Genomic DNA, 16,984 nt, shown 5'->3' with positions numbered 1-16,984 from the left:
AATATGGCACTACCTTGACTAAGGTTTGTTAGAATGAATGTTAAATATTTGTTCTGTCTAATGCTTTCACATCAGTTAACATCAGTGAACTGGTGCAAAGGGACTCTAGAGGAAGTTAAACAACAGCCTAGCACTGTTGGCTCCACCACGGACTCATTGTTTGTATTCAGCATTATTTATGCAGATTATTGCTTTATTAATCCTTAAAGGGACAGTTAGTGGCCTTCTCAGCTCATTAAAGTCTCCGTTTATTAAAATGTGGACATTACCGCTAAAAAATAATGCCTGCTGCTCACATTCCTGCTGTAGATTTAGTTCAAAACCATGTGTAGCTCTTAATCGCAATAACATTTTCTCTGGCATTGTACCATTGCATAGTTTAAGGAATGACAGTTGCATTTAAGTAAAGAAATTCCTTTTATCACTTTTTTCTGTTTGTTCGGAACAGAAGTTACTTCCCAAATTGCATTTGAAATTGTAATAAATATGTGTCTGTGAATAAGGTTTTTTTTTTCTTTTGAATTTGTCAGTTCTGTTCTATACCAAACGTAATGAAATTTGCATTACATTTTAAAAGTTTTATTAGTTAGTGAATTACTGTTGTCACATTCATTAATAATGGGTGGAAGATTCACAAGGGGAGTGACACCATATATGGTGAGTGTGAATGTGCGCTCTGTTTGAACCTTTCGAGGAGACTGAATGCTTATAGAATTTGAGGAATCCGGCTTATAAGTCATTAAAACTCTTTTCTGTACTTTGTGCTTTTAATAAACATGAGATTGATTAGTATGCACATACACACCAAGAAGAAATCCAAATTCACTTCTTTCAAGAACTCCATATGCAAATATATGCTTTAAGAGCTGGAAGAGTGTGAGAGAGGAAGATAAATACTCCAAATGGTATTAGAGTCACGTGTGGTTTTGTGTGTGATCGGTCAAGCTAAACTCTCGTTGATAATGTATCTAGGGTATGGGCCTCTTTCCGTATCTGCCTTGTTGCCATTGTTTTCCTCACACACTTTCCCAGCTTGCATCAAGAGATTTCTCTCCCCCTGAGCTTTAATTAGTGTTCACACACGCTTCAATTAGTGGGAATAGACACAGTAAAACAGTGCCAAAATCTTTTATTCAATAGAAAGTAAAAAAATAGAGTTTTGTGTGTGAATAATATGCAGAATGGTTTCGGTGTGCGTGCGTATTGGTGAAGTTTAATCTGTAGTTGGGGCACAGCACCAGACTTGGACACCACAAGACCACTGGAATCCGAATAAACTTGTACCGAACTCAAAGCTCATGGTGTTGCCTCAGTGTGTGTGAGAATAGTTTCCTACCAATATCTCTGAGTCATAGTTTTTAAATGGCTTAATTTTTGTCAGAGCCATGTGCTCTAGACAAAGAGCAGTGGTCCTCATGCGGGAACTGTGAGTTGATTTCGGGTGATCCAGTTTCCTTCTTTCATGCTATTATTTACAGTGTTTTGGACGGTTTTTGTTTTTGGAAAAGACCAAAAATACAATATAGACAGATAAATTGCTTTATTATTGCACTGGAGATGTATTTAAGCGTGTGTGTGTGTCTGTGTGATGTGTCTTGTGTTTTTCAGCAGCCCCAAACTGAAGTGTATGGCCCACATAAGGACTCTGTCCAACCACATAAGAATCGACACTCATATCAGAGCGCAATTGAGAAATCTCTAACAGATCACACACACACTTAAGATCTGGCCTCATGCTCCGTGTGGCTCTCCTCCAGTGGGATCTTGTACTCTCGGAAGTGGAGAGCAGCATCTGTTTATACCCAGGCTGAAATGAGTTGGGCGTTTGTAGAGTTCTTCAGATGGTTGTTGAGAGAAGGGTATGGTTAACAGTGTTTGATTCGGCTTTGAATGGACACGGCTGAGCGGTCTTCTCTTGAGTGAGCAGCACTGACCGCCACGGCCCTGGAGAGAGGCCATATTTCACCTGGAGTCAGAGAAAAAAACACTCCTTTACTGAAGATTACTCAGCAGGGCCCATGGCGTCCGTACAGCAGCAGGGCTCAAGTCAGCAAAATAGCTTGCCAGCTATGCAAACAGCATTATTACTCATGATAAGTGTTGTCATTATTTACCAAGAGCTGTAAATTGTGCACGGATTGCAGCTGTCGTTCTAAACCCTGACACTGGGCAACTTCAAAGAACTGATAAGAAAAAGATATAGAGACGACAGAGGAAGCTTATAACAAACATATTTTTATTTTATATAAATATACAATTATATATTATTATATAATGTATTATATACAATATATATTATTTTATTGTGTGTATGGTTTGTGTTATTTGCTGGATTTGTGTTTTGTTTGGTGTTTTGGTTTGGTTTTGTGTTGATTTTTGCTTTGGTTGACTGTTTTGTATTGTTTGGTATTTTGATTTTGTGTTTTTTGTTTTGTTTATTGATCTGGATTAGTTTTCTGTTTTGCTTTTTTTTTGTCTGTGGTTATGGTCCTGATATATCATGCAATATTAAGGTTAGTGCCATATTTAATAATATTTTCTATACTGTATGTTAGCAAATATTTCATCTGGTTGCATTTTCATATTTTCTCAGGTGTTTTTGAAGAAAACTGAGACAAAGACATGACTGAGAACTCCTGAGATATAAAAGAGCAACCATGAAAACTGGGAGAAGTGTTGTCCCGGGCCCTGTGATGGGAGGGGCCCACTTACGGTCCTGTATCGTGTAGCACTACTCACAGGTTGAGAGAAAAAGATGAGAGAGATATGAAGAAGACAAGAGAGAAAGACAGCAATTTAGAGGAAAGAGGAGGTAAAATGCGATAAGGAGCAGCATAATGAATTCTAAAGCATTAGAGAATGGAGAACATCAGCTTTTCACAGCCCTCCTCTCTGTTTCCCAGCGGCCTCATCCTTATCTCCTCATCTCCCCGTTTTTCTCTTTCCTTATCCTCCTGTAGTCACTCCCGGAAACTCAATATGTTTCTCAGCCGACCAATATGACGCAGATGTGACCAGGTGCAAATACAGAGACCATTTGTTACCATTGATTTACAAAACTGTTAGAGCAGACATCACCTTGTATATCTCTATATCTTGTCTGTCTCTTCTCTAACTCTCTCTTGATCGTTCTAAGGCCCTTTTCATGTGACATCTTTCCCCTGCTCTAGTTGGGTCAGTATAAGCAGGAGGAAAAGCTTTGGTTCCACATGCATACACTAGCTGGAAGGAGTTTCTTTGATGGGGCATGAAGCCCAGGGGTCTGCAGCGTTGGACCGCCCTGCTTTATGTGTGTGTGTGTGGTTTGCAGTCCTCAATGACTTGGCTGGATTTCTTCTATTAATACTCTGTTGGTACTGGCACAGTGAGGTGGAATAATACCGTTTCCCTTCACTCTCCCTATCAGCACTGAAGGAATGCTGATTAAGGAAAGAGAACTGAGCCGTAAAGTGGCTTAGCACAATGAAGGGTAGGGTTTTTAGGAACCACCGCCTTTCCTCTGGCTCTACCTGGACGTTTGGACACTTTTTTACATTAATGAAGGGATGTGAGTCAAGGAGTGACTCAGCATAGAGTCAGGCTATTTTAGGGTAATGCGTGACTTCAGCTTCTGATGAGAGATTGGATTTTTAGCCGATCCATGATCCTTATTCATGAAATGGAAGCAGAACAAATTTTGTAAAACCATTAGTAAATCGTAACACCATTTATATGTAAATTGTCCCATTGAAATGAGTGTGAACATTTACATATGAATGGATTTATTAACTATTTTCGGTATAAATTTGTTCTGCATTTGTTTCATGGATAAAGCCAAATGCTTTAATTTTACATGTTGGTTTTGACAAAGCTATCAAATCCATTCAACTGGTCAGTCAAATTCCTGAAGACCAAATCATAGACATGTTTTAACCTTCAGTTTTTAGAAAGCTATTATGTGCATTTATTTACTTACTTACTTACTTATTTGATGCAGTGAAACAGTCAATTAATCAGCCAAATTAAAAGATGTGCATTTATTTTGACCTTCAGGAAAAATTATACATTTTCAAATTCGCATCCGAGAAGCCTCAGAGGGGCTGCAGGAGGGTTCTAGGGGACAGTTTGAGAGATATATATGTGTATATATATATATATATGTATGTGTATATATGTATGTGTGTGTGTGTGTGTGTGTGTGTGTGTGTGTGTGTGTGTGTATGTATGTATGTATGTATATCACTCTAATAGATGGTAGAAAAAAGATGAACTTACAAAGTCGGTATTTTAATTCAATTTGCTTCAACTTTTGTACAGCAACTAAAAAGCCAATTTTTCTTTTTTTTTTTTTTTTTTTTTTTTTTTGCGAACAACACAGTGTCTTTATAATATCACATATTTTCCCACAGAGTATAAATGGGTCTTTATACATGAAAATGTATAGCTGTCTTTATATTTTCGAAGAGGGGGCCCTCACAATTGGATCATTTATGTTTTGGGGTCCTGGCATTAAAAAAGTTGAAAATCCCTGATATAGACAACTAGTATAATGAATTAAAGAAACAAGTATTTTCAAACTTTGATAATCATTTAAACAGTCATGTCTTTTGAAATGTGTTTTTTTTCTAGTCTGCAGTTTGGAGTGGATCAATCACATGGCTGTTATCCCTGGTGGTCCTGAGTGGTCTCTGGAGTGGCCTGGTGGTCTCCTCGTTAGGCCTAGATAACATAAACAGGGTCGGAGGTCGTGTTTATACTGCTGATCCACCTTTGCGCTCATGCCTCATCATCAGAGAGATGGACAGTTTCAGAGGGTGAAGAGCATAAGGTGTCAGCTTTCTTTTTTCCTTCTCTCTACAGATAAAAGACAGGGGTCACGGACCACCAAGCGCAAATTTCCTACTCCTGCCACTTGATACACGGCAACGTCTTTAAGAAAATTCAATGTAGACAGCCCTGAATGGGAGCATTAGCATTTAAATGGCCGAACAATTGAAAAATGCATTAGGATACATAAAAAAAGCCTTGTTCTTGCTTTTGCCCACTTTAAGGATCAGAGAGGCGACGAGAGTGAGAAAGAGATTACTTTTAAAGCTGCTCCTCTGGAAAAGATAACTAGCTGTCTAGGTTTATTTTAACGTGAATGTGTGTGTGATGTTCAGACCAGACACACTTTGTCCTTTCCTTTTGCTTTAATGCTAGTCACACCTTCAGCTCCTGCTGGCTGTGTAAAATCCCAGACAGGAACATTTTGGCTCAGTGCAGATATTTGGGCTGCATTTCCACATTGAAAACATTCGGGATGCGTTTCGAATTGCCTTGCAGTTTTTAAAAATGTGAGTGTCACAATTTCAAGCAGATCAAAACACGTTTGTGTAGAAGTTTAATGCTGATATTATCTTAAGGGATGAGGAATGTTGGTTTAGACATGACAGACTCTGACTATTTATCATTTATGTTAGCACTTTTGCACAGAAAAGCTGTCACATCTGCCAGAGAGTAAAAATGTGAAGTAGAGAGTGTGCAAAATAATGAATAACAGTGAGTGAGTGACATTTTGTGATACTGTGACAACTTTTGGGATGTGCAAAAATAAATATTCTTAAAACTGACTTGTCAGGGAATTGTCTGAATGACTAGTTGGTTTAAGGAAGCCCTGTATGTTTACACATGTTTAGGGCCACCAATTAGAAACTATTTTGTATGTCACACAGTATCTTAAAGAGACAGTTCACCCAAAAATGAAAATTCTCCTATATGGCTTTATTTTTCTTCGGAACACAAGAAAAGAGAAAATATTTAGAAGAATATTTTAACTGTCTTTGAAAATCAGTGGGGCTTAAAACAACATTGGATCCCATTTTATGATTTGTCCCTGTAAAAATTTAAGTCAAGTGCAACATACAGTAAAAAAGCAAAATGTACTGTCGAAGGAGGTGATGTTGTTGCCAGAGATGATGGGGATTAATTTAAGGATGCGGATTAATGGTATTGTCGACTGGTAGTATGCTAAAATATGGCACACTAAAAACCATATCTTAAAAAAACCCTCTAAATTCCTTCAATTTTTCCAAAAATGAAGAAAGAAATATCACTAATCGACTTATCGGTTGTTGAACAACTATCCGAATAGTTGACAATCCTGACCATCCCTCCCTTTAGAGAGATGAAAGGGAATGGGGTGATTCTTATGCCAGAGGCTCTTTTTTATTCAATCTTTAAGCTGACCTGAGAGAAGGAACGAGGGGGCGAGAGAAAGAGAGCTCTGGTTAACTGGCAGGGCCCCAGGCAATGAGTATTCAGAGAAAACTTTGATCTTCTGCATGATGATTCTGACCTCATGGTTTCTTCACCACACTCCATTACAACAACGCACATAGCAAAAGAGACAGACGGCTGTGGTAATTCTTTACTGTGGTCTGTGGTTTAAGGTTTTTTTTTTTCTTTGAGGAAAGGCTACTGTGAAATTAATCAGTCTTAGATTCCCTTTTGCTTTTCTACTGTAGTTTCTGTAGCTTTTTTGCACTTTCATATATTAGTTGCAGTGTTGTTTGTAGCTAACGAATACATGATTTTTCATAACTCTGAACTGAAGCCATTACATCTGAACTTCTTGACAGGTGATTACGTGTTTGAACTGACCAGTGAAACTGACTCCATGGCGGGTTTTGTGCTTAACTGATTTGGAAATCAACTGGAAAAAAGTTTTGACTGGCATGTAAAGCAACCAGCCGCAGTTAGTTTTTATTTTATGTAGCCTACTGTTTAGAAATGTAGCAGCTTTTCAGTGTTGGTCAGAATTATACATCATCTTCAGTTGTGAATTCCATATTTATTCATTAAGTTACAGCTATTTTTTCCCCGTTTTAAATTAATATCAATAAACAGTATTGCACTAATATTACAATTTTTGCCTATACCAACAGATAGACAGATGGATAGATAGATCATGCTTTATTAAATTATGCTCTTTTGATGGTTTATATCTCTTTATGACATTGTTTTTTAAAACATTATTTTATCAGTTTATAATCGATCTGGTTGCTATCAGCTGACAAGTATTATCTGGTTTTCATAGACTGAAAAGCATTATATGGCCATCAGTGCATTTGCTCCACCTTTGATTGAAGAATAAAAACTCGGACGGCTTTAAAATTGCTTTTCCTGCTGTTTCCAAACCTTTAATGTCCCTTAATTAGAGTATTGATCCCCTCTTGGTTTACTTAGATCTGAATCACAGACACCTTCAATATAGTCTTGTTTTGTGGCATTAAAAGCCACTAAAACGCACTCAACAAGGCTGTTCCTTGATAAAGCTGCTGCCAAGAACTTGCCAGTGACAAGTACAAATGTGCCTTCTGTAACAAACTGAGAACTAAAGTTTAGCCGTTCTTTTTAGTGAAGGATTGGGAAAGGAAATGTGAGTATACCTGCGGTGATTCAATCTGAGCGATGCGTGAATGATGCCGAGACAGAGCGAGGGTGTTTACTGGACATAAACGGTCATTTGTATTCAGTTCATGCCCACTTCCATACTGCCCATTTATCATCTTCGCCAAGAGGTGGATGTGCGTGCTTTATTCTGGTAGAACTTTATGCTCACTACTGAGACATTGTGGATTCCTGTGGAGTGTGTGATGATGAGGTTGTGTGTCTGTGTGAGTTTGTGTCCCCCTTTGGTGGTATAAGATTGCTTAAAATCTGTGACGGGCCCCAGAGGAGAGTCAATTCAGTCCAACTCAGTGTGAGGTTGAAACCTCTGTGTTTCTCCAGGGTGGTGGATGTGATCAACAGGGTGGGGAGAGACAGGCTGGTGGAGATGGTGAGAGCCAAGGCTGTGTCTGGGGAATCTGATGTGTCTGTGTACGTGTCAGTATCTAGGGTGTAGGAAGAGGGAGAAGCAGCACTGAAGATTCACTTACACTTACATCCAAAGATCAGATTTAGAGATCTGGCTCAAACATACAGGCGCAGGAAGCCAGACTGCCAGCATGAACCTTTTCTGTTTATCTGCTCTCAGTCAGCAAAGTCAGTTGACACTTGGAACATATTGTTTCTAGTGTGTTGTTCAGGTTCAGTGTGGTCCATACCAGTTATCATCCATTTTCTTAAAATAAAAAAAAGGATCATCATCAAATGATATTGGATTTAATTGCGCGTGCTCATTTCCCCTAGATTTAAATTTAAATTACTTTTCTTGTCATCTAGTGTTCACTTTAATCTTTGGCAAATCTCAATTTAAAATTTTTAAAATCTTGTAAATATTTAAATGCTATACTTAATACATTTGTGATGATTTTTGAAAGTCACTTGTGACATTTAAGCATTTTCAAAAATGTTTTTAAATTTTTAAAATGTTTTATTTTTTACTTTAAATGAAGATTTAATTTTTTAATTGTTTTACTTTTATCAGATTGAGCCAATAACTAACTGTTGTAGCCTTGATATATCATGCAGTAGTATTAATTAATATTAATACAGCCCTGAAATATTTCATTCATTCATTACATTTATTTTTTCCATAACATGAATATAATTGTTGGCATATTGTATTGGCCAGAATTGTATAATTGATTGTCCTTAGTAGTGACGTTGTTAAATGATATTATTTGGAAATAAAGTAGCTTTAACTTAATTAAATATGGCATGAACAATTCCATTCCATTTTCCATTAATTTCCTCTTTGACGTGGGCTTTATCCAGTTTCTGGATGGATTGCACTTGCATCCACATAATGAAATGGCTCCACCACTGCACACACACACACACACACACACACACACACACAAACAATCTGAGAGAAGCTAATGGAGAATATGTTGAAAGAAGGACAGATCATCCGGATGCAAAAGCGACCTGAGTGCTACCAATGCCCCGTCTCAATTCACTTTATCTATTCTCTCAAATTAGGCTCATTATGCTCTTTTTCTCGTTTCCTTTCTCTGTATAATTTTGCACCTATGACCTCAGTGTGTGTTTTATCTTCTATTCTTTCCTCTTTTCACATATCTTCCTTTCCTTTTCTTCTTGTCTTTCCTGTGCTCTCCATTCCCTTCCAAAACACACAAATTTGCTTAGGCTTTGTTTATGCAGAAAATGAAACGGGGTTATTTTTATATTTGATCTTTAGGATGGACATTCCTTACTTATTTTCCAAGTAATGAAACCAAATCTGTTTGTTCAGACAGTGTCATCAATATCCTGTATATCTACATTGATCGTCATAGTAATGACTTCAACGTCAGCTTGACGGTAGAACACATGAGAGTCAGTTGTCATTAACGAAAGCGAGGACAGAAAACTAAATACTTTAGTCTTTATTTGTATACAATCATTTTCAGAATGAAAACCACACCATAATTTTCATAATTTACTTTATATATGAATCGTTCTTTTTAAACAAGGCTATCCCAGGACATCCCAAAATGAGGCTTTGTCAGATTTAGCTAGCTTTGGGGACAAATTTGTCCCTAAACTATAGTTAAATTAACCCTCACGCACACATTGTGGCAGTATTAGAGCAAATTCGCTGAAAACACACTGCTTTACACAAGCTTTGAAAAACTGTTGAATTCAAACATCAGAGACCGCTTTATCTGTACTATTCTCCCAGTCTCCCATTACACACAAATGCACGAAACAAAACGGATTATCCGAAAGTTGCGCCCGACACATATGCAAAAGGGCGACACTAAAGAACCTTCAGAAAGCATGTGCTGCATATTGATTAACATTTGATCCTTTCTGCTTTCATCTTCACTGTTCCCTAGGCTATAATCCAACCCTCCAGACCTGTCTGTCTGCCTGCTTGACCCTCTTACGCTCTTCTTCTCCAAGGGTGAGGATGCATAAGGGCCCAGGTGGCACCGGTTTGCCCAGGTTGATTACTGATCCGCCCCATGTCAGAATATATTAATGGTTTGGAAATAGTGAAACAAAAGCAAAACCAAAGGAACTGTCTTTTGGTATTTCAAATATCACCCTTATGATTATATTATATTATATTATATTATATTATATTATATTATATTATATTATATTATATTATATTATATTATATTATATTATATTATATTATATTATATTATATTATATTAATTGCTAAAGGTTTGGTATAATTAAGTGTGCTGCCTAATATTTGTTGGAAAACCTGATGCATGCTCATAGTTAGATTTTAAAAAATAATACATTTATTTAGCAAGGACACATTTAATGAATCAAAAGTGACAGAAAATGCATTTATAATATTGCAAAAGATTTATATTTCAAATAAATGCTGTTAGTTGAACGTTCTATTCATTATCAATTCATCAATGTCAAATGAACACTGATAATAAGAATTGTTTATAATAATAGAGCACCAAAACATATTAGATTGATTGCTAAAGAATCATGATGTGACACTGAAGACTGGAGTAATGGCTGCTGAAAATTCAGTTTTGCTATCACAGGAATAAATTACTATGCTTTAAAATATATTAAAATAGAACAGTTGTTTTAAATTATAATAATATTTCACAATTAATACTGTTTTTACAGTGTTTTTGATCAAATAAATACAGCCTTGGTAAGCATAAGATACTTCCTTCAAAAACATAAAAAAAATCATAATTATTCCAAACTTATGACCAGCCCAATGACATGAAAATTTCTGGCTCTCCATGGAAATCTTGGCATTGTATGTCATGAACACCTACTGTATCTTGTGCCTTTTGGGAATAACAGAAAAGCGCAATGAGGAACGCTGGGAAGGATGATAAGGGCAGATGGATGATCTTGGCTCAGGGATGAGAGGAGTGAGCTGATAAATCCAATACTGATGTCAGCGGGGGGATGGCTGTGAAAGGTGGAGTGAAAGGAGGAGGAATAGGTGGAGGAGGGGAGGGAATTATGTCTGTAAAAATGCTCCACCAGCACTGGTGGAGGTGCTGGTCTCTGAGCCTCAGGCTGTCAGCAGGGGCTTGGTTGTGATCATCACTGTCATAACTGGCTACAGACTTACTGCTTACTAATGGCAAAGTCATTCTAACCTAGTCTGTGTTTCTTTCACCGTGTGAACAGATTTTTACACTGTGTCCTATTCAAGCATGACATGATAAAGTGATGAGTGATTAGAAGTACTTCCATGTTATCATTCAGTAGTTTGGGGTCAGTTAGATTTTCTTCTTTTTTGAAAGAAATGTACATTGTTATTCAGCAGTTATGCATAAAATTGGTCAAAAGTGACAGAAAAGACTCAAAAAATAAAATAAATAAATGCTGTTCTTTTGAACTTTCCATTAATCCAAAAAGTTGGGGAAAAAAATCACAGTTAGAAGGATAACTGTTTTCAACATTAGTAATAAGAAATGTTTCTTAAGCAGCAAATTAGAATAATTTCTGAAGGATCATATGACCCCGAAGACTGGAGTCAATTCAGCTGTGCCATCACAGGAATATATTTAAAAATATATTAAAATAGGAAATATATGTACTTAATTGTAATAATATTTCACAATATTACTATTTTTACTGTATGTTTGATCAAATATGTAAAAGCAGCCTTTGTGAGCATAAGAGACTTCTTTCAAAAATAAAAAAATAAAAACGCTTGTGTTTTTTAGAACTTCAGTGTTCCAGTGTTCCAAAAGTCTGCAAAAATGCAAGTGCTCGCTTCTATCTCAAATTCTCAGTGGTTTCTGGATCAGAGAATGTTGCTGAAAAAGTCAGTCTTTTATCAACTCTTGGTTACATGACAGCCGTGATTTTTTTACACACTCTCCTACGTCTACATCCTTGTGACGCACCATCCTCATTTGCAGCGTTATCTGACGTAACATGAGCTGTAGTACGTAAGCGACCTTACAGTGCACTTTTTCTGTCTTCCTGTCTTGCTATCTCCCTCTCTCTCTCTGCTAGGTCATGTTTTATTGGTTTGTCTGCTGAAGGAAGATGCTAGGAATTGTCCCCCGTAACAGTAATAGAATAGTTCTCTCCTGTTCTGCAAAGCAGTTTCCACGGCAACAGCTGGGAGGGGGTAGGTTGGAGGGGGGGGGCTGTATGAAAGCTGCAGTGCCATAGAAAGTATTCATATTGTTATGTCTTGTATCAGCATCGATACAGACACACACATGGTAACCTGTGAAATGAGGCAGCGCAGACGTGACGCAGCTCTGCATCTGTGAATTTATTGCATTCATGATGGATGTTTGTCATCACGATTCACCTGACCCAGCACTCCGAGAGTGAAATGTCTGACACTGTCGGCCGATCTCATTATTATTTCCACCGGTAATAACGATCATCCATCACTCTGTGAGACTTTGATCGCTGCCTCGTAACGAGAGGTGGAACTGGCTGAGAGGAATTCTGTGACATTTCCGTAATCACTCTATGGAATCTTTTATTATCTAGGAACGTCGTCTCGACTCGACTGCACGGTCCATTTCACCAACATATGAGATTTTCTATCAGTCAACTTTTCCTGTTATTGATCCTGTGCAGATTACTGCCAAAAGTCTCAATCAAACGCCTCATTTCTAACCGTTCCTTCCCTCCACGCTTGAACTGTCTGTGAACGAGCTACATTTATAAACAACAAACAGTATGTCCCACACCAACTTCAACAGCACAGCAGACTGGTATTTCTTTCCAGTACACTGACATAGTATCTCGTAGTGTATGTGTGTGTAATTCAATCCACGGCACTCTACCTACGGGAGATTAGGGTTGCAGTGGATTGAGGGGGGCGGAGGGGCTATATTTAGCTGACCTGGGTGCCCGTGAACATGGGGTGGTGGACAGGGAGACAGGTGCAGACCTGCCATTATGGAAGAACAGAAAGCCCCCATGGGCACAGAACAGAGCTCTAGTTGACAAAAATAAACCTCTCTCCTTCTGTCTGTGTCTGTGTGTATACAGTGTATGTATGTATATATACATATACAAGTTATTAATGCCTGATTAACAGACATCACAGCTGGTGGGTTTTTAGGTTATTTGGCTGCTATTACTTTAAGAGCCGCCACTGCTGAACATGACACGGATCTGACACGCATGCTCATAGTTTCATTCACACTTTAATATGAAGTGGACTGCACGTCTGAAAAGTCTTCTGTTTGATGTAGTCATAAAGACGTTCTGCATTTAAATAAACTCATTGTCAAGAAATAAAAGGACAGAAGCAGCATGGGATGTGAATGGGGTGGACAGCCCTAGCTCCGCCCCTGAGATAACTGCATTAAATGTTTTTAATGCCGTTAAATTCTAAAAAAAAACGCCTGCGTCAATGTGCTAATTTACGATATACATTTATTATTAATATGTACATGTGTGTGAGTGTACATACAGAGAGCAATAAGGAGGAACTAACTGTTGAGTACAGTAACTGTATAATTTTCCATTTTTGAAAACAGTACAACTGTATGGTTTCCCCTCATTTAATATAAATGAAAGTGAGTGCGCCTCTGTTCATAGTTAGAATTTGTAGCCTACCAAATCAAACAACCTTTTCTATTTGTTTGTATTCTCCTGGGCCCACTGTGGCCTGGTTGTACAGTGTGCTTACAGAAAAGGGCCGATAATGGAAAGAACGAGGGAGAGCTTGAGAGAGAGAAAGCTATACATAAAAAACCTGTCCCTCAATTATCAGAACCTCTAAACAAATCCCCATTCCTTTCCCTGGCCCTTCGTATATCCACACACACACATACTCGGGCTTTCAGCATTACAGACATTAGCTCGCCTGTGCTTTTGAAAGCTGAGTGACACTAACTATAGGCTGTGCCTTTCACTGCAGGTCTGGTTGTTTAAGAGTGGAACAGACAGCTTGTCACCAGGTCGTCATAGTGACAGCGACCTCACCGCCACTAACTGGTGGCCTGCTAGTGTGTATGTGTGTGTGACTGACCGCGCAAGAGGCCCACTCTCCGTCTTGGTGCCTGTGTGCTGAGAAAGCAGAAATGTCCTGATTACTCTAACACGTTTGGCCTTTTAATAAAGCACACCACTAATATCGTCTTTCAGATGCTTTTAAAAGTCGTTTGGAAACACTGTTTGGATCTCACACAAAAAAAGGCCACAGTTTTAAATTTGCAGCTTTCGGTTCATAATTCTTGCGTGCATCCCTGCTGTGCTGGCGAAGATCACCGGGTGACTAATGGTCACAGTCAAAATACAACCTGCACAACTCTATTACAGAGCAAATTCATCACGGTTTGTAGCAATAGAACATTTGTTTTTTGCTGGGTGAAGGCTGTAGGTGGGGAGTTAAAGGGATATGGTTCACCCAAAAATCTAATCACTCATTTAATAACTGTTGTTCTGAACCCATATGACCTTTTTTTTTTTTTTTTTTCTGTGGATCACAAAATAATGTTTCTGCAGCTTTTTTTCCATAAAGACAAACTAAAGTATCTGTCAGATCTCATTCGCTCAAACTCAAACCAAAATTGTTGGGCCTCTTTGCCATTTTAACTTGACTTTTAATAGATGAATGTGAATGACATTTGAAAGCCAAGGATGATGATTTTCAGTGAAAACCGATTTGACATTCAGCTGTTCCGGCTGCACAAAGTAAAAAGCCTGTTCATTTTCTCCATAGCAAATTGATTTTTAACTTACAGCTTCTAAACTTTTAAAGACCGATCTACTTTGAGCTCTGTGTTTTTCAAACAGCATTATTTGCTTCTGTTGAAGCCATCAGTCTGCATTTCAACTATTTTTTTTTTTTTTTAATTATGGAATTTTGTTGCTGTCTTTCACTACATTTTCACTTACTGCATATATTTGTGAATATTGCTGAATATGTGAATTTTTTTATATATATTTTTTTTTTCACGATACTTGTTATTCCATACTCTCTAAGAAAATCTGTAAAAATTCAGGCCCAATACTGTCAATATGAAGGAATTTCTGTATTTATTGTTACAGGTGTTTTACCTGTATTTACAGTTTTTTCTGGAAGGAATAAGTAAATTAGTTATGGTTCCAAAGTGGTTTCTAAGTGTTTTGCAAAGTGCTGTAATTATTCTGCCTAATATCTCCTTCAGTGTTCCATGGAAGTCATCCAGGTTTGTGATGACATGAGTGATGAAATTAAGACTATCCCTTTAATGCAAAAACATATATTGTCATTCTAGTGGTTGATTTTATAGACCCCTCCCCCTCCTTACAAAAAATAGTCATGTGCACAGACTTACATTCAATCAAACCCAAACAGGTCCCTCTGGGAAGCCACCATATGAAGCATTAGTGTGTAATTTGAGATTATGAGGTGTACCGGAGGTTTAGCGATTTTATCGGAGGCTCCATTTCAGCCATGGAGCCAAGGTCAGATTTGCAGCGAGGGGACGGGGAAGAGGGGGAGTGCTGGTGCATGATGGGAAGGGGCCCATTGGGGCCTGTGTGTGCATATGATATGGGTGAAAAGAGCTTGAGGCGGAGAAATGAGGAGATTGAAGGCGGAGATTGCACATATCATGGATGGAGAGAGCACTACGGGCTAAAGGAGAGAAAGAGGAGGTCACCGGCAGAGGAAAGCAGGGAGAGAGGGAAAGTTTGGAAGGGTTATTATCTCAGGATGCGATGAGAGATTGGAGAAGTGATCATTTGGCACGTAGGCTGGTCGGGCTGAAGCACAGGCCAATTTAATCTATGATAGATTCTCCTCTGCTCACCCGCAGCAAGAGGAGAGTGATGTCGCACGAGTCAAGAATAGAAAAGAATTGTAGTGAGAGGATAGAAATCACAGCTGATTCCTTTAACTTTACACTACATGATTATGGTAAGTGGGTCCTATTTTACAGCCTAAACCTCTGTCAAGCATTACAAATCGCTCAGGATTTGTTTAAAACTCCCAGACTTTTAAGTGATTGGTATGAAAGCCCTGAAATTCCCCTCTGAGACATAAGTATGCACATTCCAAAAGGAAATCTGAAGTGCACTCAAGTATCGGTACAAACTAGCATCCCTCTGTGTACAAACTACTTCGAGTGTTGACAGAGATACGCTGAGGTAATAGAGTTTCAAATCCTTCCGTCTATATTAGAGCGAGACGAGAATGAAAGCAGAGATAAATGCTTATCCGAGAACTTCTCTTTTTTTTTCTTTCATGCATTGTAAATTTTTTACAGAGATATGAGTCTACCTGGTTGTTTCTGTAACCATACATGTCCAGTGGCACAGAGTGAGTGGAGTGGAGCTGAGCGGATGTTTTCTTTGCGCTCTCTTAGGGAGGCAAGTTGTTGATTCGTGTCGGGGATTGTTGATTGACAGCAGAGCAGAGAGCATTAAAAAAAGTTGAGAAAAACCTTATGCAAATCATAGTAAGGTAGCCTAAATGAGCCAGTATAGTTTATATATAATTATATAATTATATATTTTTATTAAATTATTATATTTATTTATCAATGTTTTTTTGTTCAGTTATAATTGGTAAATGTTTATATTATATATTTTTTATATAATTGTGTAGCCTATTTTATGTACTTAATGTATTTTCTAGACATTTTTATTTTTGCATTAAATTTTCTTTACATTTTTACTTAATGATATTATTGTTGTTAATAATAATAATAATGTATTTTTGTATTTTGTAGAAATGTTTATATTTTGGGCATCTTACAATTTTCTTTTTTGTTTAGTGCAGTTGTTATTGGTAAGTTTCTATTTTTATATTTCCTAGAAATATTTGTATTTTTGTAATGCATTTTAAAAGTTTTCATTTTTGACCAGTACATTTCTAATTTAACTATTTTTAATTTAAGTATTTTTATATATATATTTTTCATTAAATTTTTTTGTTCAGTAGAACTGTAATTGATCAACTTTTATTACAGTATTTGTTATATTTTAAAAAAATACATTTATTATTTTACAATATTTTGCTTATGTTTTAGATGTCAAATGCAATTTTAAGTTTATTTATTTATTTATTTTTATTGTGGCTAGATTGTATAGATTGTTTTCTGTATTAGTGGATGCATACAGTGTCGTATTTTTGGCTAGATGCTGGTGTGAGTCTTGG

The 16,984-nt window shown here is 37.4% G+C and overlaps 1 protein-coding gene across 2 annotated transcripts in view; it reads left to right on the top strand.

Annotated features, from left to right (window-relative positions):
- The window catches only part of sema6bb (sema domain, transmembrane domain (TM), and cytoplasmic domain, (semaphorin) 6Bb), a 118,870-nt gene that overhangs the window by 22,928 nt on the left and 78,958 nt on the right, over positions 1–16,984 (top strand). Inside the window, exon 1 of one of the 2 annotated variants that reach the window (XM_042728906.1) lies at positions 4,448–4,807. The exons of the other annotated variant lie outside the window; for it this stretch is intronic. The gene's annotated coding sequence lies outside the window, so the exon portion shown is untranslated. Of the gene's footprint in view, positions 1–4,447; positions 4,808–16,984 lie in introns of those variants that run through there. 2 annotated transcript variants of the gene reach the window in all.

The sequence above is a fragment of the Cyprinus carpio genome, chromosome B8 (assembly GCF_018340385.1).
Source record: "Cyprinus carpio isolate SPL01 chromosome B8, ASM1834038v1, whole genome shotgun sequence".
Classification (NCBI taxonomy): domain Eukaryota; kingdom Metazoa; phylum Chordata; class Actinopteri; order Cypriniformes; family Cyprinidae; genus Cyprinus; species Cyprinus carpio.
This window is presented reverse-complemented; position numbering and strand designations above follow the sequence as displayed.